This window comes from Phoca vitulina, unplaced genomic scaffold (assembly GCF_004348235.1).
Source record: "Phoca vitulina isolate PV1807 unplaced genomic scaffold, GSC_HSeal_1.0 scaffold18, whole genome shotgun sequence".
NCBI classification, from domain to species: Eukaryota; Metazoa; Chordata; class Mammalia; order Carnivora; family Phocidae; genus Phoca; species Phoca vitulina.
In genome coordinates, this window is record NW_022589721.1 from 11,334,983 (window position 1) to 11,360,352 (window position 25,370).

The window sequence follows — 25,370 nt, forward strand, 5'->3', positions numbered from 1 at the left end:
AGAAAGAAAGAAAGAAAGAAAGAAAGAAAGAAAGAAAGAAAGAAAGATAGAAAGAGAAAGAAAGAAAAAGAAAGAAAGAAAAAGTAGGTTTGTTTTTTCTAATTTTAATTTTAGACTTTCTAAACCAAATCAACTCTGCTAAGTAGGCTCAATTCAAAGATTTATTTTGTTTTACTCCATTTATTGAGTTATTTCCAACAGAGTTTCAGACACACATTTCAGCTTGTAAAGGCCCTTGTATGTCCAGTAGCATTAAGATTATAACTGTGTAAGATTGAGGGAATCAGAAAGGGATCACTGCACAATTCTGGAAGCTGCAAATACAAGACCCTTGCAACATCAAGGTGGTCCCTCACTTAACCAGAACCAGAGAGAATGGAGACTTAAGTGTATTCTTGTCAAGAAGGAAGTGTTGCATGTCATTTACGATTGGAAACTTCTATAAGCCAGTTCTCGATCTGCCACACCATCTCATTTTATTTGCCACAGCAACAAGAAATATCCCAGAGAGTGGCTGCCTGTCAGCTTAGGTCCCAAGGAGAAAACAATGTGAAACCGAATCTTACTCAGTTCATTATCAATATATAGCATGAGTGGGAGAAAATATTAATGTTTTAACCACTAAGATTTTGTAATTAATTACTATTTCCACATAACCCAGATCATTGTGATTGATACACACTTTGATTTTACCAACTAGCTCATTCCCAAGTAACTTTCTCTTCAGCCTTTTGGCTATATATCTTTCTCTACTGAGTCTGGAACCTGTAATTGATGCTTTAAACTCCATTTTTTTAAGTGATAATTTATTTATTTGCCTCTTCACAATTTTATTTATTTACCCAATAGTAATTAACTAGGTGTGGATAGAATGGGCAAAACATCTCATGTAAGTGGCGATACAAGTAAACACCTAACATTTAACTCTTTCAAGTGTAATGAAGAATGAAAATGAAACATACAGAAAATATGAGAGTGATTTGCGTCCTTGTCAAGGAGATCAGAGAATATTTCCTATAGGAATTAAAGACGAATTTGAGAGATGAATGAATGATAAGCATTAACAAAAGAAAGAAGAAAGAGCACTAGTAAAGGGATGATGGTGAGTGTGAGAGAGTCAAAGGCCAGCATAACTACAGGACAAGAAAAGCAGATGAGTATGGTACAAAATAAGTTAGAGATATAGGGAGAATCCAGCTTATAGGGTCTTAAATTCCCTGATAAGGAATTTGGTTTAATTTCCAAAGAATGAAAAACTTTTAAAGGATTATAAACTGGGAAGGAACATAGATCTGCAGTTTGCGATTTGCAAGATCTGGCTGCAAGAAGAGATTATAATTCAGTGAGAGTAAGAGCAAGTCATCCAGCCAGGGGCTACTAGATTATTCGAAGTGAAGTATGAGGGTGGCTTACGCCAGGCTTTTAGTGTAGACTTAAAAGAGAAGAAAATGGATTTGATGGGCATTAGAGAGATAGAAGTCACTAGACTTAGTGATAGACTGTGAAAGAGATGAAATAATTTTGGTTAATTTCCAGATTTCTAAAATGTCTGAGTGAATAAATTGTATGGCACTTCATTGAGATAGGAAAAATTAGAAAAGGATGATCTTAGGAAAAAAGATAGTAAACTCACACAAATCTCACACATTTCTGAATTCATATAATTATTTTTAAATAGCTGAGATATTCTCCAGTTGGACTGTTTTAAATATACAAGATACTCTCCAGTTAGACTGTAAACTCTTTATGGTTAGAGATATATGACTTACTTATTCCTTTGGCTTAAAACATATAGCAGGTCAATACATTCTTTGGTGGTTTGCCATAATGTGAAAGGAAGGAACAAAGGCATGAAGGAATAAATATTGTAAAACTTCTAGATGAAATGAGTCGCAAATATTTTAAAACTTGCATAAGGGAGTAGAGCTAGACAGTGACCCTTTACCTGTGTGAGATCACTAATGTTTAGCATCTGCTAAAGGAAGGAGAATATCATAATTGGAGGAAAATCTAAACTTTCCACTATCATTCCTGCATGTTCTTTTCTGCTGCACAGAACAGCTTGCCATTCAAATTAATAATGTTCATAATTATTCTCACGACTTCTTGATATATTTGTTCTAATGATCATGGGAGGAAAGCAATGGCTTTTTAGCAACCTGAGTCACAGCATGTCCTGCCTCTGGAGCTGAAGGTTCACACTCAACCAATCGTCATTTCTGTTGTTGCTGCTGTTTGTTTAGTTGGTTGGTTGCTTTTAAAAAAAAAAAAAAAAAAAAAAAAACTCATGTGATGTGTGCCTTAAAGCATTTATTTTAGTTGATAGTTTTCTTCTAACTATTTGATAAAATATCATGCATTTTATTGAAACATATGGCAACAGAGAACTTGAGTCTAAACAGGGGCGTCTGACAGATCTTGTTCCTTGCTGAGAAACAATTATTTCAATATAGCTTGACGATATGGCTTTTTCTCAGACATTCTATGCTTCATTTTTTCCCCTGAAGTAAACATGCTGTTAAGAAAATTTATTCACACAGGATCCTTTATTCAACCTACAGCCTTAACAATAAACTTTCTCCTAAACCCCTCTCAGATTCCCCTCTAGTGACGGTAAGGATGCACTGCAGCTACTGATTCAACAAAGTTGCTTTACATTTTAATTGTTTAAATTCATTCCCTTTGTGTAGCCACCACCTCCTAGGAATTAAATGAACCTAGAGCTTCTATTTCAGCTCATAGACATCATTCAGTATATAGGCATCTTTCCATAATAACATCTGCCGTTAATCTTATCCATGGTTTTTTTTTTTTATATGCCAGTGTTTTTGATTGAAAACTGATTTTGATATGGATCATTTTGATCATTTTGTTAGGTTTCCTTGAACTTTCTCTCAAATGACACACCACATGTTTTCTAAAAATAGGTTTAATAACATTTTCATTGTACACTCATTCAATCAAGAAAATTATATCTAAAAATTTAATTTAGATTTATTTTTATTAATTGATCGGAGAAGGATTTATGGAACTATGTCCCTGGTTCACATACTGTAAGTGAAATATATAAATCAAAGTTTGTTCATTCTTCTGAATAATTATTCATGCAAATTTGGGTCTCTGATATATTACCCTGACACAATTTATGTTTTGCTTACATTATGCTTTAACTAATGCATCCTTTTCCTCAATATTCCTCGATATATAATGCTTTACTGACTTTTTTTAAAGATTTATTTATTTGAGAGAGAGAGAGAGAGAGAGCAGAGTGTGAGACAGCATGAGCGGGGAGTAGGGGGTAGGGGCAGAAGGAGAGGGAGAAGCAGATTCCCCCACTGAGCAGGGAGCCCGATGTGGTGCTCTATCCCAGGACCCTGGGATCATGACCTGAGCTGAAGGCAGACACTTTACTGAGTCAACCAGGTGCCCCACTTTACTGACTTTGAGTAAGTACAGAGGTATTTCCTAAATTTATGCCCAAACCTCAATTTAAGACATCTCAATACTCACTTCTATGGCATCTAATCCATTTAATAACAGGGAAAAAAACATCCCTTTGTCCTCATGTGTTGAAAACCTATCCTAACCTATCACATTTATCTGGCTTCCTTATTAGAGTGTTTACTCCACCACTACAAAGGTGTTAAGTAGAACAGGGAATATAGTAGATGTTCAAGGAACAATTGTGACACAGAAATGATCTATACGGGAGATTCCTAATGTTGAAAATGTGCCCCAAATAAATTAAATTAGAGATCTATTGTAGAATTATTTTTTGTTGTAGATAGAATATGGATTCTGGGAGTAAAGAAACAAGCAGACTGTATTATCTGCCACTCCTTATCATTTAGTGTTTATGTTGGCTAATTAAAACATTTAATGTTATAAAATAATGCACAAATATTTCTCAGATAAGGTCAAAAGGTAACGATTCTCTTAATGGCGTTTTGGATAAACACATGTTTTTAATTTTAATAAAAACTTCTTACAGATGTTTTTGTTATGGATAATGTGTTTTTTGTTCTGTTTAATAAATCTTTGTTTATGTCAAAATTATAAAGAAGTTCCCCTATGTTCTCTTCTAAAATATTTACCTTCACATTTAGCTTTGTAATATATCTAAAATTCATTTTTATATTCTTTGGGACATCACGTAAAGGTGAACTTTTTTTTCTCCTATATAGACACTTAATTGGCCCAACGTCATTTAATGAAAAGATCATCCATTCCCCACCACACTGTAATGTCACCCTTGTGATAACAGGTGAACCAATGAGCATTAGGTAATACACAAATATAGAAGGTCTAATTGCATTTCTGATCAGATTCTATTAATTGATGAAATTTTTTTAAGTCTTACAGAAGCAACTAGGTTGTAAAAGTGGGACTGGTAAAGGATGAGTCTAAATAGGTAATATTGAGAGACCTAAAGATACTGTATTTTCTTTTTCTAGAAATTGCTTCTTCTCTTGGCCTTTGTTAAAAGAGTGAAATGTGTATTACAATTATGCACTAGTTCTAAAGTGTATATTTTATCATATTTGTTATTTCTGAAATTGGGATTTACAGGTAAATATTATTATTCTTCTTTCTTAGAAGTACATGTAGAGTGATGGAGTTTAAAATGAACAGTGTCATAGATTTGATGACATAGTATATTAATCTACCTCTCTGGCCAGAGATTACTAAATTTTACACCTGATCCAAGACCATTCAGAAACCGGACATGTGTCTCTTCAGGATCTGTGCCAATCATACTAACAAGACACTAGTAAAGTTGGTCACTTATAATACTATAATTGTAACTGTAGTTGGTCTCAGAGATAACATCAGTGTTGGGACATGAACATGAAGAAGTCATTTGAGAGAATGGAAGAGAAAGCTGTAGGAGAGTGGCTGAAGAGATCATGAGGCCCATTAGAGAACAGTGTGGATTTTCTTTTTCTTCCTAAAGGCTACCTCCAGTTCTCATGACACATGCATATATTTCAACTTCTATTTTTTTTTTTTTATTGAATAGACTTCATTACATATAGCTTTTGCAACATTTTGTGCCATACATAATTGATGATTCAGATATTTTATTAATAAGGCCACTTGCCTATTGTCATAAAACTAAATAAAATACCAAGGAATGATTTTCTTAGTTCCATATCTATTATTTGTAAATAAAACCAGGTATAAAGGGCTTCAAAGAACAAAAAATTTCTTTAAAGAAAATGCAAGATCGTGTAATTAAATAAATATATTGGGTTAATATGCAGCATAGTTGGTTTATTGTTAAGAATTCCCCTGATAGGTGCCTGGGTGGCTCAGTTAAGCTTATCTGCCTTTGGCTCAAGTCATGATCCTAGGGTCCTGGGACCAAACCCTACATGGGGCTCCTTGCTCAGCAGGGAGCCTGCTTCTCCCTCTCCCTCTGCCGCTGCCCCTCTCTCTCTCTGTCAAATAAATAAATCTTTAAAAAAAAAAAAGAATTCCCTTGACATTTTGTGGGGTTTTTTTGTTTTTCAAATTTTTATTTAAAGTTTAGTTAGTTAATATATAGTGTGATATTGGTTTCAAGAGTAGAACTTAGTGATTCATCACTTCTGTATGACACCCAGTGCTCATCCCAAGTGCCCCATTTAGCCCATCCCCCCCCCCCCATCAACCCTGTTTGTTCTCTCTAGTTAAGAGTCTTGTATGGTTTCCTTCCCTCTCTTTTTTTTCCTCTTCCCCTATGTTCATCTGTTTAATTTCTTAAATTCCACATATGAGTGAAATTGTATGGTGTTTGTCTTTCTCTGACTGACTTATTTTGCTTAGCATTATACTCTCTAGCTCCATCCATGTTATTGCAAATGGCAACATTTCATTCTTTTTGATGGCTGAGTAATATTCCATTATAGCCCCACATCTTCTTTATCCATTATCAGTCAATGCACGTTTGGGCTCCTTCCATAATTTGGCTACTGTTGATAATGCTGCTACAAACATATAAACATTGGGGTGCATGTGATCCTTCCAATCAGTATCCTCTTGATATTCTTGATATTTTTAACACAGATATTTCTCATGATCCTCAGGGCCATTTATCCAACCATGGGGGTATCATTTTTATGAATGACAGGCTTTCTGCCTAGCTATACAGTCAAAGGATTTAACATTTCTCCAAGTTTCTCTGATTTTTCAGATCTAATCACTAATTCCTATAGAGTCCACATCAGACATATCTAATTCAACTATTTTATTTATCTCCAACTTTCACTTCACCACTGTCAACTATGATCTCTCAATGGTAACAATATTTGTTCTTAGTCTACTCCTACTATCTCAAAGATGTTTTTCAAACTATTGTCAGAGAAATCTTTGCAAAATCTAGATTGTATTATATCACTCTCCTCCTTAAAACACTTTAGGATAAAATAATTAGGGTAAAATCTAAAATATTTATCATAGTGTACAAAGCTTTATGCAATCTTCACTTTGTCTATTTCTAAAGACATATGTTTTATTATCCCCTTCTCTTGTATGATTCTTTAATATACATGCTGCTTCCCCAGGGATTCTTCCTTGACCCCAAAATTTGGGGTTTGCCATCGTCCTGTGCACTCCATAACACATGATAACCCTTTCCCCTTTTGCCCTTTGCTTGGATAACATTTGTGTTGTTATTGTTCCTCTGCATATATATCCTTATACTTGAGAATCTATCTACATTATTCAATACTAAATTTTCAGCACCTCTTGCAGTGCCTGGAGCCATGTAAGTTTTTAATAAAAATGGTTTGAGTGAATTAATAAATATATATCTTCTCTGCTTTTATAAAAAACTACTTTGACTTGAGTAAGCATATTTATGATATATTAAATATTTGGAGGAATAAGTTTGGAGATAAATTTGCAGCACTGGATGTTTGCTTAACTGTTAAAATACTTATTCTTACTACTACTTAGAAGTTTGTGTTTATTTTTTATTTTTTCTTCTTTTCTTTTAATTAGTATCCAATAACAATGACTTTCATTTAAAGCTCAGTTTCACTTGTAATTAAAGAAATGTGAACGAAATCAATAATATATCACTTTCTACATACCAAGCAAATATTTAAAAGAATAGTGTTAAATATGTGTGGTTTATTGCTTGTTGATTATATCTCAAAAAAGCTGTAAAAATTTAAAAAAATAATAAAAAGAATGGTGTTTGGGACTGCTGCAAAATGGAAAATTTCTAGCACAACCAAAAAAATGTATGAATTCTTTTTTTTAAAAGATTGTATTTATTTATTTGAGAGAGAGTGAGAGAGAGAAAGAAGGAGCAGGGAGAGGGGCAGAGGAAGAGGGAGAAGCAGCCTCCCCGCCGAGCAAGGAGCCGGAAATGGGGCTCATCCCAGGACTCCAAGATCATGACCTGAGCCGAAGGCAGACGCTGAACCGACTGAGCCACCCAGACGCCCCTAAATTCTTTTGGTTTATTGAGATATAATTGAGAAATAAAATTGTGACATATATTTAAAATATACAATGTGAAGATTTGATATACATATATACTGTGAAAGGATTCTCACAACAGAGTTGAATAACCCATCTATTCATCACCTCACATACTTACCTTTTTTTTTTTTTCTTGGTGAGCACTTAAGATCTACTCTCTTATCAAATTTCCATTATACAATACAGTGTATCAACTACAGTCACCATGTCATACACTACGTCCTTAGACCTTCATCCAACCACTCCCCATTTCTCTTACTCCCCAACTCCTGCAACCACTATTCTATTCTGTTTCTAAGAATTCAGTTTTTACATTTTTATAGATTCCATATATAAGAAATACCATGCAGTATTTGTTTTTCTCTGTCTGGCTTATTTCATTTAGCTTAATGCCCCCTAGTTTCATCCATGTTGTTGCAAATGGTGGGATTTCCTTTTTTAAAGCTGAATAATATTCCATTATTATTATATATTACATATTATATAGAATATAATATACCACACTTTTTTATCCATTCATCTGTTGACCGTTTGTTTCCATACCTTGGCTATCATGAAAAAATGCTGCAATAAACATGAGTTTGCAGACATGTCTTTATAATAATGATTTCATTTCCATTGGATATACACTCAGAAGTGGGCTTGCTGGATCATATGGTAGTTCTATTTTAAATTTCTTAAAGAAACTCCATATTGTTTTTGTAGCAGCTATATCCGTTTACATTCCCACCAACAGTTCACAGGGGCTCCTTTTTCTCCATATCTTCTCCAGCATTTGTTATCTATTGTCATTTTTTATAATAATCATCTTAACGGGTGTAAGGTGATCTTTCATAGTGGGTTTGATTTGTATTTCTCTGATTACTAGTGATTCGGGTCCTTTGCTCATTTTTAATTGGGTCATTCTATGTATGTATGCATGTATGTATGTATATGTTTGTTGCTATTAAGTTGTATGAGTTCCTTATATATTTTGGACATTAACCCTGTGTCAGATATGTGGTTTGCAAACATGTTTCCCCATTTTGTATGATGCCTTTTCATTTTGTTGATGATTTCCTTTGCTATGCAGAAGCTTTTTAGATTGATGTAGCCTCACTTGCTTATTTTAGCTTTCCTTGTCTTTGCTTTTGGTGTCACATCCAAAAAAAAAAAAAATATATTGCCAAGACCAATGTCAAAGAGCCTTCTACCTATATCTTCTCCTGGGAGTTTTATAAATAACTCAATTTAAAAATGGGCAAAGAATCCAAATGCACATTTTTTCCGAAAAAGGCATTCAAATGGCCAACACGTTCTTAAAAAGGTGCTCAGAATCACTAATCATCAAGGAAATACATTAACCAAACACAAAAACACGCATCAAAATTCTTTATTTTTCTTTGTGGATTTGTTAGCTTTATTAGCATATCTAAGCTTGGTTTTGTTTTTTCATTATTTCCAGATTTTTTTGTTTCTGGAACTCTGTAGAACAGAATTATTTAATGAAACAAATTCTTTTTATGAGTTTAGACACCTAAGACATCATTTTGTTCTACCTAACAATATTTAATTGAATATTTATTTTATTAAAAGTATAAACATATATTGATTAAATGTATATATATAACTGTAGAAGGAACAGACTAATAAAAACATAAGACAATACTCATTACCTGCAGGGATTTTATAATTGATTTGTAATATAACAACATAAGAACTAAGAAAAATGTGATTTTTTTTTTTTACAAATGTAATGGTGTCTCAATGTCATATGATGTTGAATAGTTTTGATATGTCTGTGTGCCCCATCTCGGAGTCACTGGCATGAGCCAAACAGCACCTTCCTTTCACAGGTCTGGGTTCTAGGTCCACAGGCCTTTCTCCAAAGCCCAAAGATGGCAACATTAACCAAGAGGTGCCTCCTCATCAGAGGTCTGATCTTAAGCTCCGTGTAGCCTCTTCCTCTAAGCTCTAAGTTTTTCTTTTTATCACCTATTGTGGGATCTACTTCCTACATTTGCTACTTTCATAATATTTAGAATTATTTTATTTTTTTATTGACTTGTCCATATTTCTCCAAGTTTCAAATTCTGGAAGTTATTTTTGGGAAATAGATTTTGTTTTGGCTTTTATCTCCTTAGATCTCTCATATACTACACAATTCTCTTTTCTTTTAAGGCATGGTTCCTTCCTCCTTGGTTCTCATAGAGTTACCTCTTCCCTACCCAGCCCCTCATTAATACTATCTGCTTGGGAAAGAAGCTTAGTACTTTTACTTTTTGGTAAATATTTATCCCGTATTTGCCCTCTTCTTATCAGAGTAGTCTCATGCTTAGGAATTAAGGGGAGTTCTCTCTCCTCTGGACCAACAGTGTCCGATTTGTCTTCACCTAAAAGATTGCAACAGAGATCAAATCTCTCAGTGACACTAGGAAATGTGGGCAGCAGTGGGATTGGGAAATGTGGGTAGTACTGGGACTTTGTTTGCAAGGTCAAGGAAACTAATAAAGTGATTAACTCCTAATAACCAGCAACTCATCTGGGAGCCTCTTATCTGATGGTCAACTGAAAAGTGCTCTTTCATTATCAGACTAGAATAATGCAATGATGCAATATCTTAACAACCCTTTTTTCCCCCTAATTTGAAAAAAAAGCAAAAGAGCTGGTAGTAAGGAGGACCTCTATCTTTGATCACTGATTGAATGTTATCCTTTGACAGGAGGTATTTATTGGTGTTTTTGTGGTTTAGGCAATGAATAAGTTTGAGAGAAAGAGCTCTAAAAGTAATTGCAAAATCGATCTAATATTCAATTGTTCTTTCCACCCAAAGAATAGGCTAGATCACTGGTTCCAAAAATAAAAAAATAAAAATTTCATTTGATCGCATTTGAAAGCTTTGGGTGTGAGGCCTAAAATTTCTGTTTTTAAAAAAGTACCACAGGTGATTTATATAGTCACAGTTCGGGAAACACTGGGATCAATCAATGAGTTTCTACTTTTCAAGGTTCAGAATAATCTTGTGAAACTTTTCTTTAAAAAAGAATCTCAGAGGCTACATCCCGAAGATTTTGTTTAGTAGGTCTGAGGTGAAACACAGATGCTTTTTTTTTTTTAAAAGAGCATTGTATTCTGTTGTGCATTTGGGGCCACAGACTGCCGATTAAAGCCTGTAGGAAAGACAACAGCAGCTGAATTCTGAACTTAGAAGCGCACTGCCCAGAAGCAGCTGTCTACATCCCTGTGGTGACAAACAAAAATGCCTTTTGCAAAGGAATAATATGGTCATTACAGTTTCTGGAATCCATGAGGTTATGTGGGAACATATTTGGAGTTAAGGAAGTTTAGAAAGTTTCCTCTAAGCTTGGTCAGAGATCTGTTGTTTTTCTTAGTCCCCGGGAAATTTCTCATCCTTTATCCTGAGTGAGAACCTCAGAAAATCAAGTAAACTATCCGAGTGTCTTACGGCCTAAGAATCCCTCTACTCTCTATCCCCCCAGTCTCTAAGAAAAGCACTTCTGAAGGAACTCCAAAATTAATCAGAGATTTGAAACCATGCTGGTCTCAAGCCCATCAATATGCTGTACAGAAAAGTTAATGGAGTCCAAAGATAGACAGAAAACTTCTATTCCTGGAAATATGAAAAATTCAATCACATGAGAACCACACATTTAAAAAGATATATCAAAATGCTGAATAAGGACAAATCCTTTCTCTTAAAATATTATTTTCCAAAATTAAAAGTAGAAGTCTCATAAATATATAAAATTAATACACATCAACAATTTATTAAGTAACAGATTGAGGGATGCAGTAAAATGGTAATGGCTCTAAGAACATTTGAAGAAAAGAGATTTATATATTCCAACAAAAAAGATTTTTTTTAAACATTAGAGTAGCATTACGAGCATCACATATAAAATTAAAGTACTATATGACAATAAATTATAGCCTTTGGGGTTGTCTGTTCTACTGAACAGAAATTATTTTCATTGCTATCTGAGAAGAATTCTCTTTATTGCTTTTGATTTTCTATAAGTTAACCTCTAACCCTACAGACTTGTAAAATATTTTAATCAATAATAAATAGAATGCCCAAAACATATACATACCCCCAGAGAGCCAGATAATTCCTGCTAGACAGTGCCCAGTGCTATAATGAAAAGACCCCACTACTTCATTTTGCCAATTACCAAGTTATAGATACTTTTCTTAACAGTGTTCACACTTATAAATAATTCTCAAAAATTATTATTTACCATAAAAATATGGTCTCATTATATGTTGGCCTGATTTGCTTGTATAGGCACAGGAAGGGTTAATTAACACGTATAAATCTCCTTATATTGGTCAGCAAATGTAGAACCATTTAGCGTTAAGCAACCATTAATCCAGAAAATTAATGTCTGTCTCGAGTTGTTGTCAGGAATCTGGGATTGTTTTTTTCAATAGGATTTAGAATTTGCTCTTCTATGTGAGGCTGGCAGCCAAGCCCAAGAAATTCACCTCCACTTTGGGTTGAGGTCCCCCAAATTTTCTAAGGTTCCCAGCCAGCAAGGAAATTACCATTCTTACTCTGAGGTTTGATTCCATAAGTCATACAACAGATAACATGCCAGCTTCCTCTGAGGGTTCTGTTGGCATTTGTTCTACATAGAAAGTACAGCAATTCATCCTTAGTGGTGGGTTTATCACACATGATTACATGAGTGGTATTCTCAAATATGACACTCATGGCCTTGGTTACCTAATTTATTGTCCAATTATATCCTGTTAAAAAAGGACATATCCTCATTGGACTAATTGGAATAATTATATAGCCATGAAAATGAAGGAGGCTCAGTAAAAACATTTTATTTTTGAATTTTGAGAGTCATGTAACATTTTTAAGTGTTTTATTTCAGTTTGCAAAAACATAGTCTACTACTATGCAGGTTAAAGATAAAGGAGAAAAGTAAATCACTTCCTCATTGACTCCTCAGAGAACAGATTGTTAAAACTGATAAGTTTTGCAAAACAATTAATTAGATATATAGTTTTCTAATCAGTTTATATGGTGCTGTATAAATAATTTCTGTTTCGTTGGGGTTGGGTCAGCAATCAGCTTATGAAGCTGTCTATGTCTGGACAAAAAAGAAACAAAGAAGTCATGATTCAGTTTTTTAGTACAATCTGATGATTTTCAAAGAAAATTCACAGCACATGCCTGTATACAAAACGATTATTTGAAACATTAATTATTAATAGTCCTTTCACTATTTTTTCCAGAAAATCCAATTTCTAGCTTGTAGTTTATAGCAAAATTTTCAGACAATAGTCAGAGGAAAAGAAGAATTGCCAGTTTGATAATAAGATGTTCCAGTTCTAAAGTTCTGTTCTTTTCAATGGTGTTGATATATTTTCCGAATTATTTTGAGCTATCAAATAGGCAAACAAATAATATAAACAATAACAACCATAATAAAATACAAAAAATAAATAAATAAATAAACCTCCTATTTCCTCTGTTCTCTCACTCACCAGAGAATAAATCTCCATTTCTACTAAGAAATCACTAAGTGGTCAGATGACAAAACCAAATTTTCAATCCTTGCTGCCACTAATGGAGAAAAGGTTGAAAGCAAACCAGAACCAGAATAAGACTTGACTAAGAACCACAATGAACCAAAGCCTTAAATCAAAACTGTCAATCTCTCTCAAAGGGATCACTCAAGGAGCCAAGAATAGACATGCCTGGGATTTAACAGCACATGAAGTGTCCTTCTTCTTGGGCAGCATACCAATTGCCCCTTGCTGGTTAGTCATCATGGGCATCTTGATGGGAATTCCCAAAGCATATAAAGTATAATATTCAAAAGCTAAAAATGTGATATTCCAACACATGTAAAATTAATGCATGTCAAAGATGTATTAAATAACTCATAAATGAGGGAACCAGTAAGATGATAAAGCTGTTTTCTAAGCATTTGTAAGCAAAAGTTTATATATTCTAATAGGAATTTCTTTATGTATAAGTGGTAGATTAAGATGGCCAAATGAGATACAAAACAGTACATGCTCTTTGGGGGCAATAAAGGATAACCTTTGAGATTATCTTTCTGACAGGGCAGTAATCATTTGCATTGGTCTCAGACAAGAGTAATTTGCGTTGTAATGAGTCTGCCACAAGTTAACCTTTACCCTCAGAGAGTTGTAAAATATCTTAATCAATAGTAAATAAAAAGTCAAATGAGCTACATAGCTCTAGAGAATCAGATATCCTCAGCATAGCACTGAACAGTTCACACTCAGTAAACTCTTTTGACTATTTCCAAGGGATATTCAATGGATGGGTTAAGCAGCATTATAGACATGGCTTAGGGAAAATTAATAATTGTAAGAGAGATCTGAATAAATTAGTTCTATGAAGCTCAGAGAATAAAAACAGCAAGATGCAAGAGTGTTAAATAGAAGTAATGGAAGCTGGAGGATTTGACAAGACTAATAATTATCCCACTAGGGTCCTGGGGAAAAGGAGGAAGCAGTAACATTTGAAGATGGAGTGAGTTAAGAATTTTCTAGACTTATTGAAAGAGATATATATTCTGATTTGATAAGCACAGTGAATCCCAAACAAAACACACAAGGAGATGTCCAGGTCTTGATATAGGATTCTAAAACAGGAGAACACCAAAGACAACTAAATGAAGGCAGCTGGGGAGAAAAGACAGATTACTTATGAAGCAACCATAATTAGACTCTCAATAGTCTTCCCAAATGTAAGACTATATGCCAGAAAACCAGGATATAATATCTTCAAAGTTGAGAGAAAATAACTGTCAACTTCAATTTCTGTATCCTAGGAAAACTTTCATTCAAATGAGGGAAACTGTAAAGCTGTTTCTGCTAATGAGCATCAAGGACATAATACTTAGAAACCTTATTCTTTGAAATGAAATGGGATATTTTATAATACAAAACAAAATTACTGAGAAAACTTACTCTTTAAAACCATCAGATTAAAGAAAATTTGCTCTCTGAAAAATATACCAGGGACTAGAAGAGCAGAATAAACCAACTTTGAACTGGAAAAGAATGAAAGAGGAAAATTATGGAAGCAGCTCTGATTTCGTGTGGGAGCCAATGAGGATCTATCCGTGCTACTGTTAGAAATAATCAAATCTGCTGTTACTGAGTGTGCGTCTAAGACTTGTGTGAGCGATGGCCCAGGAAACCACATCCCGATGCAGGTCTTCTTTTCTGGAATATTACATGAATTCAGTTTTGTCACTCACAATTACTGATCTTTTTGTGTTATCAAAAATCATTAGGTCAAATTATACGTTCCCAAATAAACAAAACCAAGCCATGGTAATATTAACAGATCTACTTTATAGATCAGGATTGTCCAGTAGAACTTTCTGTGTGATGTTCTTTATCTGCACAATCCAATACAGTACCTGTCTATTGAGTGTTTGAAATGTGGCTAATGAGGCAGATTAACAGAATTTTTAATTTTCTTTCATTTTAATTATTAAAAATTTCCATAGCCACATATGACTAGTGGCTACCCTATCAAACAGCTGCAAAGTGTTTGGATGTGTTTTTTGTTTTTTTGTTTTTGTTTTTGTTTTTGTTTTTATGAAGGAAAGTAAATCTAGGATGAAGGTGTGAGATTAAAAAAAAAAGAATACGCAAAAATTTTGGTAAATGTTTAAATTAAAATCACTGTGTATTTTTAAAGGGTTAATATTGGGGATTTAAAAAGGTAGAATCGAAACAATAATAACAATAAAAATTGAGTTGAGTAAAATTATTAACACTCATATATTATTATATTATTCTGGAGCCAAAAAGAGGTATCCATTAAACTTATACTGTTTTAATATATGTACACACATGTACTTCCAAGAAACAGACAAGGAAAATGGAATGATATAAACATTAACCACATCAAACATGGAAAGAATGGAGAAGCTCAGACTCCAAAATCATTTTTTATTTCCTTTGCAAAGACGCATGGATAATTTAGAAAAGTGAAAAAGTATTTTTATTTGGATCACTCTAAACAAAGCTTGAACCCAACTGCTTTTTATCCTGCTTTACCTCTTCCCTCTGATAATGTACATAAGTGATCCTCTTTTATCCTTCCCTCTGATCTTCTTTCCTTTCATTCTGGTAAGCCTGAAACTCTGAAAAGTCAATTGCCACTTTAAGTTAAATCCATTCCAAATAGGGAAAGGCACAGTTGATTTTAGATCTTTTTCCAAGTCTAAACTCAGAGCCATTGTCAATTCTTCTCAAAGTTTAGATGGGGAACACAGAAATATACAGAATAATTTGAAATAGTCTTAAAGACATACAATCTAGGACTGTGAAATGTTCATCAGTTGGTTCACATGTTATTAGGAACCTTAGATTAAAAAAAATTTAGGGGCGCCTGGGTGGCTCAGTCAGTTAAGTGTCTGCCTCTTGATTTCAGCTCAGGGCATGACCTCAAGGTTGTGGGATCGAGTCCTGCGTTGGGCTCCACACTCAGCAAGGAGTCTGCTTGAGATTCTCTCTCCCCCCTCCCTCTTTCTCTCAAATAAATAAATATATATTAAAACACATGGTTTTATTTTTTTATTTTTATTTTTTTTAAACACATTGTTTTAAAAGATGACAAAGGCAAGTAGAGAAGATGCTGAGGGTAACCTACAAATCTCAAATTGCATATGCAATAGGATATCAGAAGTTTAGGAAAGATGGCGTTTTGACAAAATCTTTTTGAAGTCTTTCCTAGAAATTGTCAGGCCCTAATCCAGTTCTGTAAGCAAAGAAAAGATAAATCCATTGTAGACTTCAGAGAGAAATCTTCAACACCATTTGATAAGATTCAAGAAGAGTACCTGATTCTGATATGACCCCAACTCTCTTCTCACTTTGTGCAAATGGCCTTAACCAGCCCATTAGGGGATTTGATATACTAGCAAAGACTGTAATGAGAAGATCCCATTGCTAGAAATGTAACACTTTGCTACAGATTTTGAATCAATCTTAAAACACAAGCAGAATAAGACCCAGAATAAACTAATGGCTTTACAAATTAAACCAGTACATGCTCCCATCCAGGTGAAAACTATTAATGGAGGAAACCTCTTATTAGGCACATGTAGATATTGTAAGGGGACAACAAATTGGAAAAAAGAATTGTAGTGCATCAGCTAAGAAAATGAAAGGCAAAAAATAAGTGAATAAGCAATGAAGGTCTCTAATGAAAGGAGAACCAAGTACCTAATCTTTCCATTTAACTCTTAAACTCATAAGGAGACATATCACAAAATATTAAAGGGTAACCCTGAAAACCTTTAACTAAAATATGTTTTACAATATTTACTTTAAGGCCTTGAACCACCATATAACTTTCCCCAAACTGCCCATGTGGCAGAGAGCTAAAATCTTGGCAATCCTGATACTCCCATCATCTAATTCTCACCCCTAATTTAAGAAAAAAAAAAAAAAAAAAGTTCCTTCCTCCTTTGTGACATCCACTAGTTTAACAGAGTGGGTGTGCTGGAATCCACTTACACTGTCTTATGGGAGCTGACTGTGCACATCTCTTCCTCATTCTGCAACCAGTGACATCCTGTTGCTAAATTGAAATTGAGTATTCTGGTATATAAGTCAGGACTTTTTTTTTTTTTTAAACAAAAACTGGTTGATAAATCACTATGCAAACAAAATGCCAGATGATATAGTTTCCTGAAGGTGTCTCCCTGGAAATCCCCATGGACCCACTTATTCATAATCTAGTCATAGATAATTTGGACATTTATTTACTGGTATCCTTGTGTCTAAATCAAACTCAAATTGAAGATCTCCAGGAGGTACTTAGACTATCACTAATTTCTACTTATATGTGTAGAATTTGGGGATTATTATCAAGCTTCTCATCAAGGTTCTGATTAACCCATCCAAAACAAGACCCAAGATACATATTACTTCTGAAACTAGAAATAAAACTAAAGCCAACACTTGAAAGTCCAATGTACTAATCATGCCTTGTACAGGTTTTTGTAATAAACTAATCCTCCCAGTCAAGAAAACCAAAGAACAAAGAAGTGCATTTATTCATAACTTCAGAGCCACAAATAAAATAATAACTCCCTGCTTCCCATAGTTCTACACACAAGTATTATCTCGTCTTCAGTTCTCTTTGCTTCTTTGTCTTTTAGAGTCACTGATCTGTGTGTTCTGCTTTCCTCAGTGTCCTTTTAGACTGAGGTTGTCAATACCCATGTACCTTTCCCAGGAAAGTCAACAGTGTACAACAATTTACTTTAGAATATTCCTGAGGTTGGGGTGCCTCGGTGGCTCAGTCGTTAAGCATCTGCCTTCAGCTCAGGTCATGATCCCAGGGTCCTGGGATGGAGCCCCGCATTGGGCTCCCTGCTTGGCGGGAAGCCTGCTTCTCCCTCTCCCACTCCCCCTGCTTGTGTTCCCTCTCTCGCTGTGTCTCTCTCTGTCAGATAAATAAATAAAATCTTAAAAAAAAAAGAATATTCCTGAGGCACCCTCCTAATTATTACAAGTCCTTAAATAGAACTTAAGAACCCCAAATTTCTGGAGCGCCTGAGTGGCTCAGTCGGTTAAATGCCTGACTCTTGATTTTAGCTCAGGTCATGATCTCAGGGTCATGATGTCAGGGTCTTGAGATCAAGTCTGGCATTGGGCTCCATGTTCAATGCAGAGTCTGGTTGTCCCTCTCCGTCCCCCTCTGACTTCACCCCCTCTGCCCCTCTCCCCACTGGCCCACACTCACTCTCTCTCTTCTCTCTCTTTATCTAAAATAAATAAATATATAAAATCTTAAAAAAAAAAAAAGAGCCTCATCTCTCTAATGTTTCTGTTTCTCAATATATTGCATCCAATTACTTTTGCATTTAAAATTACCTCTTCAGTAATCACTCACACTTACTGTCATAAACCTTGTTACCTATTTATCCTTTGATTTAATTTCATGTGTATAGTACAAGATTATGGGTTAATTACAATCTTTCTCTCACCCAGGCCAATTCTACCCCCTTTATATCAGAGAAATAACAGCTGCATTTTAACTAGTGAAGAACTAATACCAAATTGGTTTTTAGTTCTCCCTTAACTTTGATGGTTCCTTACACTGTGCAAACTTTGTTGCTCATTGAATATACAAAAGTTTACGAGACAAGTAGGCTTGCCACTTATGAAATTCTATTACTTCTTCTCAAACACATTTTCATATAACATTGTAAAACTTAAAATCTGCTGTTGTTCTTCCACTACAAGAAGAGGGAGAAGCCCATTACTGACTAGCCTTTGTTATAGAATTGTCCATGACCCAATCAGACTTTTAAAGACCCTTATAGAAATTCCACATTTGTTATTGTTTGTTGATGGTTTATACCTTAAGACAAAACCAAACAACAACAACAACAACAACAACAACAACAACAAAAAACAGAGAATTAACAGGCTGGAACTACCTTTACAGATTTTAATTTGCTTCACTATAACAATACACCTTGCTTGAAGCAAAATCAACCTGGGTGATAATACTTCACTCATTGCACTGAACAGAGCTTGCCAATTAGCAAGAGATAAATGAGTTAATATGTGTAATGATGATATACCCATGATTTTGGAATGCTTCAAAAATTGAGGTCTTGACCCCAACAGGCACTCCAATTTTAAAAATTAAAGAGATTAAAGAACTCTCAGTGTTTTCTGAGGATTTGACTACTATAATAGTACAAGCCATGCAAAAAGAGATGAGGAGAAGACTAAAGGAAAGTACCCTAACTGATAATTATACCATACAGATAGACTTTACTAAGATTTTTGAATCCGTAATAACACTCAAAGGCCAAATCTTTGGAGAGGTACCAAAAAAAAAAAAAAAAAAAAAAACCTATTATGGAATGACAGTGATTGGCTCCAAAAATAGAGCAAAAAAAGGTTGGAAAATCTGATTATAAATCACCCAAAAGGATGGCCTCAAATGGAACCTTATAAAGTTGTATGAAATTATCCATTGCAGCAAGAAAAATTGCTGTATATTTAATATTTTGTAGGGGAACCACATGAATTGCTGATGTAGCTTCTGGTACATGTTTCACTTATCACAAGCATAATCCTGGTAAAAGTGACAATATTGGACATGAGCAAGACCCCAAGCTTTAAGATCCTTGATCATCTCCAAATAGATCTAAACTCTACTCCATCTCCTTCATAGGTTTTGCAAATGAGCTACTCTCTACTTACTTATTTGCACAATGAACTGATGATTTGCCTTGCCAGAGAGTTACAACTCTGAAGGTCACAAAAATAATTTTTTGATATGGTGTCTCCAAATCTTAAGAATTCCAACTCACTCAGTAATCAGGAGGCACATTTTGCTGATACTTTCATTAAACAGCTTTGGAAACTTTTCCACTTAATAAGAAATTTCACTACCATATCACCTTTAATATTTAGGAAAGGTAAAAAAGGCAGAATACTAAAACTAATACTAGTGATATTCTCTGAGACACTTGAGCTTCCATTACTTGGGATATGCCACCGGCTGTAAAGATGGAATTGATCCCTGACAGTGTTCATCAACTCTCCCCTTATCGAGATACAGACAAAACCACATATCTACCAGTATTACTTTCTCCTTAGGTACTGCCCTATTGCAAATAGATATGACAAACATTGCAAGGGACTTCTCTAACAAACCCAGTCTTATCATCCAAAGTACAAACTATGAATAGTCTTTTCTCAGTATCCTCCAAATCAATACTTTTATGTTGTACCTAGAGAAGTAAATTCTAGTCTCCTAGAAGAAAAATCAAGGAAAAAAATAGGCTTTAAAAAAAAAGGAAAAAAAGAAAGAAAGAAAAGAAAAGACAGGCTTCACATTTTAATTTTAAAAGCACGATGGTTACCAGATGGAAGGTGAGTGGGGGGATGGATGAAATAGGTGATGGGGATTAAAGAGTGCACTTATCATGATGAAAAAAAAATTAAAGTTTCTGAACAGTCTATAAAAAAAAATAACCAGGCATGACTCACACCTAGCACACCAATAAAATCTCACAGTTAGTCCTTGGATCCATAGCTTTCTTTTTTTTTTTTTTTTAAAGATATTTTTAATTTATTTATTTGACAGAGAGATAGCACAAGTAGGCAGAGCGGCAGGCAGAGGGAAAGGGAGAAGCAGGCTCTCTGCTGATCAGGGAGTCCGATGCGGGGCTCAATCCCAGGACCCTGGGATCATGACCTGAGCCGAAGGCAGCCGCTTAACCGACTGAGCCACCCAGGTGCCCCTGGACCCATATCTTTCTAAGAGAATAATTAACACTCTATTTACTGAAATGCTCTTTTAATCTGTATTAGACAGGGTTTCCCAGAGAAACAATAGGAGATACATAGATATACCTAAGCAGAAATTTATTAGAGGAATTGGCTTACATGGTTGTGGAAGCCAAGAAATTCCATGGTCTGCCATATGGACCTATGATCAAACCATATAGTAGCAAAATTTATAACCACTATATGTCAAAAAACTCAAATTTCCTTCAAGAATGTGGGAACACATCTAATATTTTTCTGGTGAAAGTAGAAATTGTTATGACAACTTTGGGGGGCATATTATAAAACTAAAGATGCATATAAACCACAGTTTAGCAATTTCACTCTAATTAATACATCTCAGAATAATTGTTAGCAATCCATACTGTACACTAATGATAAGGAGAAGTTTCTAGAAATTAATTAATAATAACCAATGTTCAGGGCCCCAAATCAAATTATTTGAATTAGAATTTCTAGGCACGGAAATTGGCTTTTTCTATATCCTGATATCTACCCAGATGATTCTTATGCACATAAAATCTAAAGAACCAATGATAGAGGAAAATATTCATAGTAGTACTGTATGTAATGACAAAATATTTGAGGAAATATAAATGGCTATCAATATAAGACTAAGCATAGAAGTGTGTTTTGTCTTTTTAATTGCATTAAATAGAGCCATGAAAATTAATGAACTAAAAGTACACATATAAGCGCAAAAACATCGTACAAACATATTCATGAGGATAAAGTAACTTGTACACGAAAACTGAGTATGATATCATTTATAAAAAGTATAAAAATATGTAGAATATTACTCACTTTGCATGGTTTTAATATGCATGAAATTCACTTAGCATAGTTAAAAATACATCAGTCACACAACAACACAATTCAAATTTCAGTTACCATGATATAATATCTGTGAATAATTATATAAAGTACAAACTTTGCTGCCAGCTCTTCTGTCTGCAGTTCACTCTGTAAATAACAGATGTGCATCATGATCAGTGACCAACCACATCCCTTCTTTCAAAGCCTATCTGTTGTAGGTCACTGCACATCTGTTAATTCTGTTCATGCAGACAGCAAATCACATAGTTGAGTTGTCTTTTTGTCTCCCGGTGATAAACCCACATTATCTATATTTTTAAATGGGTAATTGAAAAGGGAAAGTGGCCAGCAAAGATAAAAGTACAGCAAAGAAATAACATGGGATGGTGCTGGAAGTAAAATTCAAACTAAATGTAAATATAGAAGAAATAACTTGACCATTGGAATGTTGACACTTGCTTTTCAAGAGGCTCTAGGTATGCGGCTAGAGGAACTTAGTTAAGTTTTTTCAATCATTTGTTAGTTACTGCATTTATTGCAATAAATGAGAAAAAAATGATTGTGGGGAAAAGAAAGATGATGTCCTAGAGGGAGCGACATCAGCAAAAATGTTCATATTAAAGGAATTGTTAGAGATATTTCACAACATTGAAAGAGCACAAAAGATAAATGTTGGGAGCTCACAAAAACTTAGAAAAAAGTATGACAATTCTGAAGACAGAAAATATGCTCAATCTGTATCATAATCCAGATGATGAGAAGGCAAGTGCTGTTCAAAACATACTATTTTTTTTCAAAGAAATAAGATACTTTAATTATCAAAATTTCTAAATTTTAGATTACAGGGTACCAAATAAATATTGGTTTTACTAGCTTTCTTTATTTCCCTATACATTTGTCACCGACAGTAAGAAAGATTTTTAACACTTGACAATTTTTCAAAAGTTTTGGAAAATTGTAATTTTTTCCATTGATTATTAAGATCAATAGTCATGGTTTCAGCCTGTGTAGTTATTATTATGATCCCATGCTATTGTGCAAAGTGAAGATTACAAATACGTATACATATATACATGTATATCACATAGATGAATGTATATATATAGTTTGTATAATACATATGGTTTACATTATGTATATATATATATATAATGTACATAAAAGTTTTAAGCTATGGAAAACACCAAATTCAACATAATAAATACATACAAGTTGTTATTTCAGGTGGGCAGGAAACTATATTTTGTATTGAGGAGAGAAGCATACATAGATTCTACATTTTTCATTTCTTTTTCTTATACTAGGTCATAATTAACACAGATGTTCGTTATACTACTCTTTGTGAATTTTTGGTGGTTTAAGCTACTTTGCAATTTTTGTTAAGAAAATAAAATAAATGAATGAATGGGGTTATATTCTTTTAGCCATTTCACTCCCTATATACACACCATTAATACAAGGACCTAACTACTTTGTTCAATGTTTTTAGTGGTGATCCCAGAACAAAAATCACTGATAATAAGTGCTTCTTATTCAGGATCCATAATTAGATTTCTGTTAATGAAAAGCTTGCCCACTTGATGTCATGAACCTTACGTAGTTCATACACATTCTTTAGCACATGAAAAATAGTAAAAATGATAGTATTTTTAAAAAATGATAGTATTTAAAGTAAAGAAGTAAATGAAAAAGATAAAAGGAATGAGGGGCCTTGGTATTACGAAGATCTTTGGAACTCTTGACCTGAAATAAAGAACACACCTAACAGCATTATCACAAATTCACTGCCTAATTAAAAAATAAAACCAATCTATGTTTATAACTTTAAAACTTTAGGTATCACGTTTCCTCAAAGGCAGAGGAAAAACCATAGTGGGTGAAATGTTTTCAGTTATTAGAATGTAAACAATATTATTGTTTTGGCCTTGGAAAGAGCATATCATAAATTGTGAAAAAAATTAAGAATTTTATGACGCTCTTAGTTAAGACAAAAACAATGAGAGAAAAATCAGAGGAAGACACTAGAATCTAATTAACAGATTATCCATACACATGGCAAAGAAGAGCAAAAACCCACCTAACAAGCTATATGATGCTAAATTGAAGTTACAGAAAATTTCTAGAGGGAAGTAAACATAGAATATGAGAAAGGAATACGAATCAGAGAAGTACAGTGACTTGAAACATCAGAACAAGTACTGACAGGAATAACTGCTGTGTAAAAAGAGGTAATAAAAAAGGATTTTAGTGTTGTCGCTATCAAGTTTGTTCAAAGTTTTCAGAGTAATTCCAAATCTAGCAAAGGAAAAGGATTCATGAGGGATCACTAAGTAGTTAATATATCCATTTGGTTTAGGACTTTGGAATAGTAGCTTTGATACTACAAACAGCAACACCTGTGAATTTAAATACACACACACACACACATTATATATACATAGATCTGTTGTATCATATATGATAATATATACATGGATATACTATATCATATATGATATGTATGTCTCTATATATGCATCTTATTTTAAATATATTTGCATTTTTAGAGACCATATAGACTGTGCTTCTAAGCACGTCTAGAATTCAGCCTAGCCATTGGGATGCCTAGAGTACTATGACTTACCCATAATAAAGGTAAATTAATACATAGTAAATATACAGAATGGATATGAAAAAGAAGGGACCTCTATAAAAATCCAAGGCTTGAAGATATCACATTTTAATTTTTTTTATTTTAATTCCAGTTAGTTAACATACACTATTATATTAGTTTCAGGTGTACAGTATAGTAATTCAACACTTCCATACATCACCCTGTGCTCATCACCCTGTGCTCATCACAGCAAGGGCACTCCTTAATCCCCATCACCTATTTAACCCACCCCCCACCCACTTCCCTTCTGGTAGCCATCAGTCTGAGCTCTATAGTTAAGAGTCTCTTTCTTGGTTTTCCTCCCTTGCTCTTTGTTTTTCTCTTTGCTCATTTGTTTTGTTTCTTAAATTCCACATATGAGTGAAATCATATGGTATTTGTCCTTCTCTGACTGACTTTCATCACTTAGCGTAATACTCTCTAGCTCCACTTACAACTGATGAATGGAAAAAGAAGATGTGGTGGATATATATATAAAATATTACTCAGCCATAAAAAAGAATGAAATCTTGCCACTTGCAAAGATGTGGATGGAGCTAGAGGGTATTATACTAACAAGCATTTTTAAAATTGAGATATAATTGTTAAAATCAAGCACAAAATAGCTACTGGACTTGAAAATTTACTAAGAGGACAAAACTAACTAAGCCATATAAGCAAAGTTTAATCTACCTTATTCTGCAAAACAATCAAAACTTAACTTGCACTGCTTCTTGTAAATATCACTGAAAACTATAGACAAAACTCAAACTGTTCTCCAAAATTGACAGGAGGTAACCACATTTAACCAGTCCTCTATCACTAGGGAAGCTCAAATGTTATAAACACTCACTGTAAAAAATAAGCAGCCTCTGCATTCTCACTATATAAGCTATCTTATAACAATATACCTCTGAGCCTCATTTCACTGTTGGTTTGAGAGGTCCCAGTTTGCAAATTGTTTTTATGTGCACAATAAACTCTTACTAATTGCTGTTTCAGCGATCTGGTGGTTTTACTTCTGCCGTTTCTGAATTTTTGACATTATTGACATACATCACTGTGTAAGTCTAAGGTATATAATATGTTGATTTGATACATTTATATATTGCAGGGT